The sequence below is a fragment of the Papaver somniferum genome, unplaced genomic scaffold (assembly GCF_003573695.1).
Source record: "Papaver somniferum cultivar HN1 unplaced genomic scaffold, ASM357369v1 unplaced-scaffold_128, whole genome shotgun sequence".
In the NCBI taxonomy this organism is placed as follows: Eukaryota; Viridiplantae; Streptophyta; class Magnoliopsida; order Ranunculales; family Papaveraceae; genus Papaver; species Papaver somniferum.
In genome coordinates this window covers 14147428-14155543 of record NW_020621936.1, presented here as the reverse complement: position 1 = coordinate 14155543, position 8116 = coordinate 14147428, and the positions used below count along the sequence as shown (strand labels likewise).

The 8116-nt window shown below is 38.4% G+C and overlaps 1 long non-coding RNA gene across 1 annotated transcript; it reads left to right on the top strand.

The window, feature by feature from the left end:
• The first annotated feature begins 2646 nt into the window (after window positions 1-2646).
• On the top strand, window positions 2647-6515 carry LOC113331968. Its single transcript, XR_003351244.1, has 2 exons — window positions 2647-5104; window positions 5670-6515. It is a non-coding gene; the product is annotated as an uncharacterized LOC113331968 (long non-coding RNA).
• The last annotated feature ends 1601 nt before the right edge of the window (window positions 6516-8116 follow it).

Below are 8116 nucleotides of genomic sequence, written 5' to 3'. Positions count from 1 at the left end.
CAACTGGATTGGAACCTAGAACCATAAACCATTTGAGGCAATGCTATGTTCAGACTTTAGGGCAGTTCCAATGGGCCAAGTTAAATTTGCCCATCTATGGTCCAAGACTCCAAGTGGATGGCAAAATCTACTAGTCACTCTATTGTATAAGACATAAGACTGGATCTTATGGCTCTTCTCAAGCCATTCCCAAATCACTTTCCATGTCAGCTTGGGAAAAGCCTAGTCCCTATGGCAATTCGCCATTTCAACAGTGGACGGGCAATGATTGTCCGTTTTTTAAGAAAAAATGAACAATGGACAATGGATATCTGTTTCATCTACACTATTTTGACCGGTCAAGAACGTATGACCCACAACCATTAAGTGTTTGCGAATTAATAGTTTTTTAGCTCCTTTTGATCGTGTGTTTATCAAATTCTTCGTTACTTAACTATTCTAATTTTTTAATTCTCACGTCGTTAAAAATATTGAAGTGAAAGAAACTATGCAAAGATCAATACGCTTTTGATTTTGACATAATCTTTTTAGTTTTTCTTTTTATATAGAATACTGATTAGAATCATTAGATTTAGGGTTTTCTTCTATGAGATTCTTTTTCTTCTTTATAACTGTTACAGATTTAGGGTTTTTAGTATTTTTGTTAGACCATTTATAAGAAGATAAAACACCCAAAAATCAAGATTTTGCTCTTATAACCCTTATTTAATTTATTTTTTGTATAAATCCTTGTTGGTTTAAAATGGTGATAAGAGTTTTGGTAGGATTAGATGGTGTGGGAAGTTGATCTAAATTTAAATTTGAAACAAGAAAAAGTGATCTAATTCACCTTCTTCTTTTTTTTGTTTATCATACTCTCATTCTAATAATTATTATGTTGGTTGTATTAGGAAGAGGATAGATATGAACAAATGAAAAGTTTGGTGAAATAAAACCTAATAGTATGAATTCTATCCATTTTAAAAATAGTCAAGGAACGGGGAATTGATGTCCGTTTTCCATTTACTGAAACAGACAATGGCTAGCCCTTTCCAAGGAAGGGACACTCACTGGCCGTTTTGGTTGAGTAAAATGGACAATTGTTATCCGTTTTTCACTTTTTCAAAATGGATAACCATTATCTGTTGGCTAGCTCTTTCGTGCAGGAATTTCCACATAATAGAAAACGCGAGAGGAAGAAGGGGTTTAGGCCACGGTTTTTCATGCTAGGAAGAGGTTGGGAACATCTGTAAGACCCAGTCTAAGGGCAGTGTAGTGTTTTTGCCTTTAGTGTATATACGGTATACTTTCCCTTTCTTGAAGTAAAGATATTCTTAGAGAACCCTAATCTTGAAATAAGGATATTCTTAGCAAATTATCATGGTATTAGAGCAATAGAATCATAAGACCAAGATTTCCTTTAATACACCACAATAGCTTTGTTTGTGCTTCTATCTTCTAGTTTCTTCTTTTATTTTCTTTGGTAAGAGCAGCAATAACAGCGTAGTAAGATTGTTACTTTGCGTGAATTTTTGAGGAATCAATTTGTTCGTTCATCAAGTAAATCTCACTTCTTCCATGAGACACAATAGGCATGTTAAGTGTTTCTTGTTTGGAGTTTCAACAAAGGTGTTTGATATATGTTCTAAGCTAAGTGGTTGCATATATTTTGTAAGCAAGTTCTCTTTGAATTGTATGGTTTAGAAAAATGTATGACGAAGAAAGCTTACTTTATGTACCTTCTCCAGCTGTTTTAGCTACTACTTATCGATCAAACTATGGTTCTCAAAGTATACATAAGTTTAGGGTGGCAATTGATGGATGTAGTTTTTGAGGGAAAAATGTCATTGGAAAGCTAAGTTCCCTAATTAGTTAACAAAGGAACTCAAGTGGTTCATAGGGTAATGATACTCATTGTTTTGGGGTAAAAACTGTTTCTGTCGGTTTTGGTAAATTTTGGTGTGTTGTTGAGAAACGAAATTAGACCTAAACAAATGCACTGCACGGGAGTGCTTTAGATTCGAGAGATCAATCTGTACAATCCTGGACTAAACCAAGAAATGGTCGTTCCAATCTTGCTTCGGTCACAAAGTGAAGGAGAAGGGTTGGTCTTAGGGAGGGAAGCGAAGAAGGTGTTGAGACCAGAATGGTTAATTCTGAAGGTGTGGTTGTTTTATGACTTGTATCAGAATATGGATCTGGCTTGCGGAATCTAAGCTATCAGTTCTTTGGTGTTTTTCTGGATACTCGTGTTGTTGTTAACCAAAAGTTTTCCTTTGGTCGAAATAGGTAGAAACCTATTTATACAAGTCATAATTGAACGCACCCTGATCTCGTAGGAAGTGGGAGTGATTGAGTGATGGAGAAGTGGGGTAATGTATAAATGCTAGAAACCACGTCCCCACTATGAAGGAAACGGGTTAGTTTACACCCACTACTTCTGTGAGGGCAAAAGATGAGCTCGCTACGTGCGCAAGATTAGAAGCCGAAGTATCCTACTAAAATGTGACCATATACACAATGTATACCCAACCACTTAGTCTTATCATATCTGGTCATCCCTAAGGGAGTATTTGTAATTGATGTAACCACCTACCCTATAAAAGAGAAAGAGAAATAGGAAAGTGGGGGTATGATCTTTTGGATGGTCTCTAGCTAAGGCTAGCCTCCTTCTTCTTCCTTAGAGCTCCATGAGAGCCTCTCCAATGGAGATCTTGTAACACCAATAAACATAGTGAAATTCGTGGATGTAGGTCTCAAGAGACCGAACCACGTAAAAAGATTTGTGTCTCATTTACTTTCATGTTCTTTTATCTTCTTTTATGTATGTTTGATGGTTAAGATCATCTTGGGATAGTAATCAGATTTTATGCTACTACATTTTGGTGCTAGAAACAGGGACTAGAGTGATGAAATTATCCAACCTAGTACCTTAAAACATCATTTATTCACTGGCAGCAAGTTCTGTAACAGATCCAGTGAAGATCTAGTTGAAATAAGTGCTTCTAGGGTAATCTTGTGAAAGATACAGGAGCTTCGGACAACAAAGTGCCTCGTCTGATCCCAAAAAAAATCTTAAGCAAAAAAGAAAAAAAAAATAGGCGTGAAAATCAGAGTTGTTATTACACAAAAAAGAGAAAAGAGAGACTTCTCTACATGGCGGAAAACACGAAGCAAAGCTTCTTCAAACACAGAAATCAGCAGATTTCTCACCAACCATCAACAATCAGCCGGGAATCGAAATTCTTTCTTCCTTTCTCTTCATCTTATTCTTAATTTTCAGATCTACAAGATTTAAAACAGAAATTTTGAGAAAAATCATCTTACAAAAACTATGGCTTGTTCTTTAATACAAGTCTGATTTTGTTTCAAAATCTTGATTAAAAATGATTTTCGTTTACAAATCTACAATCAGTAGATCTTACTCTTCAAACCCATTGAAGATTTTTTCAAAAACCACTGATAATCAATATCTTAGCCTAATTTAGGGCCTTTTTCTTTGATGTCTCTTCTTACTGCTCTACGTAGCAATTGTAGAACGAGTTTACTGAGATTTCTCATTTGATTAAGTTGCCGTTTCAGAAAAATGATGATGGACGAAGTCGCATCGGAGCAGTTATGATTACAGACCACCATCAGCACCATCTCGGGTGAACAATTCGTGAAAAATTACAGAGTCAATCGGACTCAATCCATACCAGGCAGCTCAATTAGAGCAACCATCTCGTAATGGCAGTACTGCTGAAGTCGGGGCATCAACTTCAGATGATTAGATCGGAAAGCTGCCTTCTATCACGAACACCATTCTCGGATAGAAATCCAAGCTCAATCGATATCGGACTCAATCCATATCGGAGCAACAGTCTCGGCCAGACAATGAAAAGCTCAGCCCACAATGGACCAGGAGCGATATATGAACAAAAGTCACATACTCACATTGTGACAGCGATATTCGACTCAACAATTTGTCTACGAGCACCAAACTCGGACAGACACTCAACAACACAACAACAGCTAACCATCAACATCTTAGCCTGATTGGGCTTCTTTTCTTCACTATATCTTCGTGTTGTCTTGCATAGCACCGAACGAAGTGATTACTAATCTAGTTGGTTTGTTGTTGCAGAGAGACGATGATGGACAAAATCGCATCGGAATGATTCACCATCATCGTGACCAACTCGAGACCATCTCGTGAAGAAACAAAGCTCGGACTACAAGCCAACCAGAGCTCGGACTATAAACGATATCGGAAATAGAATCCATATCGGAGCAACCATCTCGTGCAGCTCAATCCAGAGCATCTATCTCTGACAGACAATGACAAAGCTCAACCCACATCGGACTCACCAGTCATCGGACCTGATTCCCTCGTACTCGTCAGTACATCTCCGAGCACCAATCTCGGACGAGAAATCAACATGACAACCAGAGCATGAACTCAATAACGATGATGGACGAAACCACATCAAAATCACCAGCTCGTGTTCAACTCGAGACCAACTCGCGGAGAAACAACCAGCACGATGGGATCCAACCAGAGCTCGGACTCATCATTCTCAGACCACAGGCGAGGACAGAGTCAACCAACACGATGATGTTTAACCGAGTTCCAATCTCGGACTCAATCCATATCGGACAACTCAATACTGAGCACCAACCTCGGAAAGACAACCAGCACGATTAAGATCGTAAAGTCAAGTAACAGCTAGCATGACTCGAGCCAACCAGAGCTCGGACGAGGAGCATGAACTCGGATCGTGACAGTGACATCGTATCATAAGCATCAACTCGGACATGTCACCCGATCAACAACTCGGATAACACTCTATCCCACATCTATCTTCTGCTTTACTTTTTTAATTGCATACATGAGATGCTAGATTAGTTATAGCTAAATGCTTCATACTCAAATGCTTAAACAAATACTGAATGTTTTAAATTTAAAAGAAATTTGATACATTCAATGAACAGCAGGTGCACGTCCATATATCCAATAGAGGGGCTCAGCTATTGCACCTGCTTTAGATGGTTCATCCATGCTCGCCAGGATTATCTCGGAACAACCATATTGGAAACAATATACATGGCTTAATAATCACTATCTGGCTTCACAGCAGGCTAAGTATCTCCAGTCTCAAAGACTTAACTTTACATATATTCGTATAAGCAATTGAATGCTTTAGAAGCAAACTTTAGCATCGATATAACACATTAGAATTGCTTGCCTTTGAATGAACAACACAAACTCGCTAATAAAGAATAGTATGCCACTGGCACATTTCATTTCATTTAGAACATGTAGGCTCTATGTAGCCAACTCCATGAAAAATATTTACAACAAACTGTCACATTGATCACATGATGATATCATTCTTAGTGTATATCTTGATATATGCTATTTAAAATTCAAATGCCATTCATAATAAATTATCATGATATAATATGCATAAAATGCTTTACATGCTCAATGCATTCATCTCGGATCGGTCACGACAGTGCATCCGAGCTCGCCAAGCTCATGAATTAGCTTGCAAATATTGTCCATAACAGGGGACATGTTATCTCTTTATCTTTAAATTTATCATTTTATATAAATAAACTTAAATATGCCTAGTCATTAACTTGAAGCATAATCATTTATCACTATACTTTCTCTACTGTCATTAACCAATAATTGGAATTTCCAGGGGCAAAAGGCAACCTCATGACAAAGGCTACAAAGCTAAAGGACGATACGATCTCCTACCTTTCTTGCCAGTCTAAGGACAAAAAGGGCACTTTCTAACTTATATATTGAATATACATATGCCTAACCAAGGCACAATTTTGCTTAAAAGCAAGCTAGAAAAGCTAGTCTCAAAGACTTAAGCCGATATACGTATCGCACTGGTACATCCAGAATTAGGTGCCGCAATCTAGCGCACCTGCTCTACAACGAGCATCACTATAAATGACAATGTGACATCATATCGCATAAAAATGAACAAAAAATATTTACATAAAATAAAAGCTTTTAGAATTAATGAATGCTTTAACGTTAAATGTGATGAATTAACATTTCATGTTTTGCAGCAAATCTCCATTATGGTTGGAGAATTCAGTTAAGTCGGATTAATTATCCGCATAAAGTTAAGTCGGATTAAACGTAATCCGCATAAAGGCATGCTTAACCTGCACTAAGGTTAGAGTCGGATTAGTCGTAATCCGCAGTAAAGCCTTGTGTTTCTGTCTTCTTGCAGGTACACTTGATGTATGTATGGTACATCTGCTAGTTATATATGTGTTTTCCTGCAGGGTTAAATGGTGTATCATACATACATCCTCCTCTTGTTCTATATGTATGTGTTTGCTAGTTATATATATATGTGTTTTCCTGCAGGGTTAAATGGTGTATCATACATACATCCTCCTCTTGTTCTATATGTATGTGTTTGCTTGCGGGGACATTTGATGAATGTTGAGTGAATGTGATATAAATATCTTCCTCTTGTCATGTATGTGTTTTCCTGCAGAGTAACTTAGTGTTTTTAATATGAAATTTGTCCATCATGGATGGTAATTGAGGCATGATCCCCATCCGAGAAAATATCTTCTCGAGATGGTAATTGGGACACGATCCCCATCCGAGAAAACATCTTCTCGAGACCATTACAAATGGTATCTGGGTAAACCAAACCCTCGTGCGAGAAAATATCTTCTCATAACCATCACGATGGTAATCAGGCCATGAGCCCCATACGAGAAAAACCTATTCTCAATGCCATATGATTGTTTTATTCATTATTTTGATCTGTTGAATGCATGAATTATATATGTTGTTTGCAGGTCCACTCACTTAGTATTGTTCCATCACAAATGGTAACAGGGGCATGACCCCTATGCGAGGAAACATCTCCTCAAGACCATCACGAATGGTAAGGTGCTAGACACACCATTCCATCCTCAAACAGGATGATGCGAGCAATGCTCAAGCTACCCGAGATGGACACATTGACCTAGGGTAATGCCATCTCGACCACGAGTCAGATGATGTCCTGTACTTCAGGAGATGCCCTGTTCACTTTAGGCTGAAGTGCGAATCAACTACCAGAGGTATCTCCCTCACTCTAGTTAGCGCCACGAGCCGACTATGGGGCAGAAGCCTTCCCCAAAAGAAGCATTGTACATAATTTACGAATATATGTTTGAAAATGACACATATTCAGAACCAGAAGGATCCTTGAAATCCTCTAGACTTGTATTGTAAGAGGTTATCTGGCCAAATGGAAAATTGATCATTTCTCGGACTTATAGCCCATAACATGTCCAAGGACGAAAGAGATACCATTATGGTGCGACCCTCATATAAAATCGCACACAAGTGCAACAGCAAAACTGTATCAAGGTACAAGCTACAGGTAGTAGCATCATAAATGATAATTTAGAAAATTGAGTTAGGGGCAAACCTTGACTTTGGCTTTCAAAAGCTATAAGCTCTTAAGCTTCCAAAAACCAAAGGGGGCAGTATATACCCTCGATACTTTCATATTGAGGCAATCTGTAAGTCCTCGGGGCAAGGCTTCGGATTAAGATCCGGAGGCATTTTGATTCCCCACAGATACAAGCCTCCAATTGGAGCACGAAGTAAGACCTCGGACTCCACTCCGAAGGCATTCAACAAAATCTTACGTCCACACGATTTGAGTCAAACAATAAGTCCTCGGGGCAAGGCTTCGGACTGCCATCCGAAGACATTTTGAGTCCCCAAAGATATGAGCATCTGATATATCTCGGAACCAACACAAGACCTCGGACCACCATTCGAAGGCATCAGATAAATCTTATAGAAGCACGATTTGAGGCATTTAGTAAGCCATCGGAGCATGACCTTGGACTGTAATCTCAAAGTCATTTGGCAAGACTCCACTGCGATGTGTCACACGCATAAGACTTTTGACACCGGTAAAAAGCTACAGGATTCAAAGCTTATCTATCCTCAACTTATCTCAATTTATTTCATTTCACGGAGTTTATTTTGGATTTGTTCAAAAACTTATCCTCTCAAATGATAACAAGAGCATATATATTGGAATAAGGAAAAACCCTCATCGCTCGGAGCAAGGAGCAAGCTAAAGATGCAAAGGCAATCAGCCAA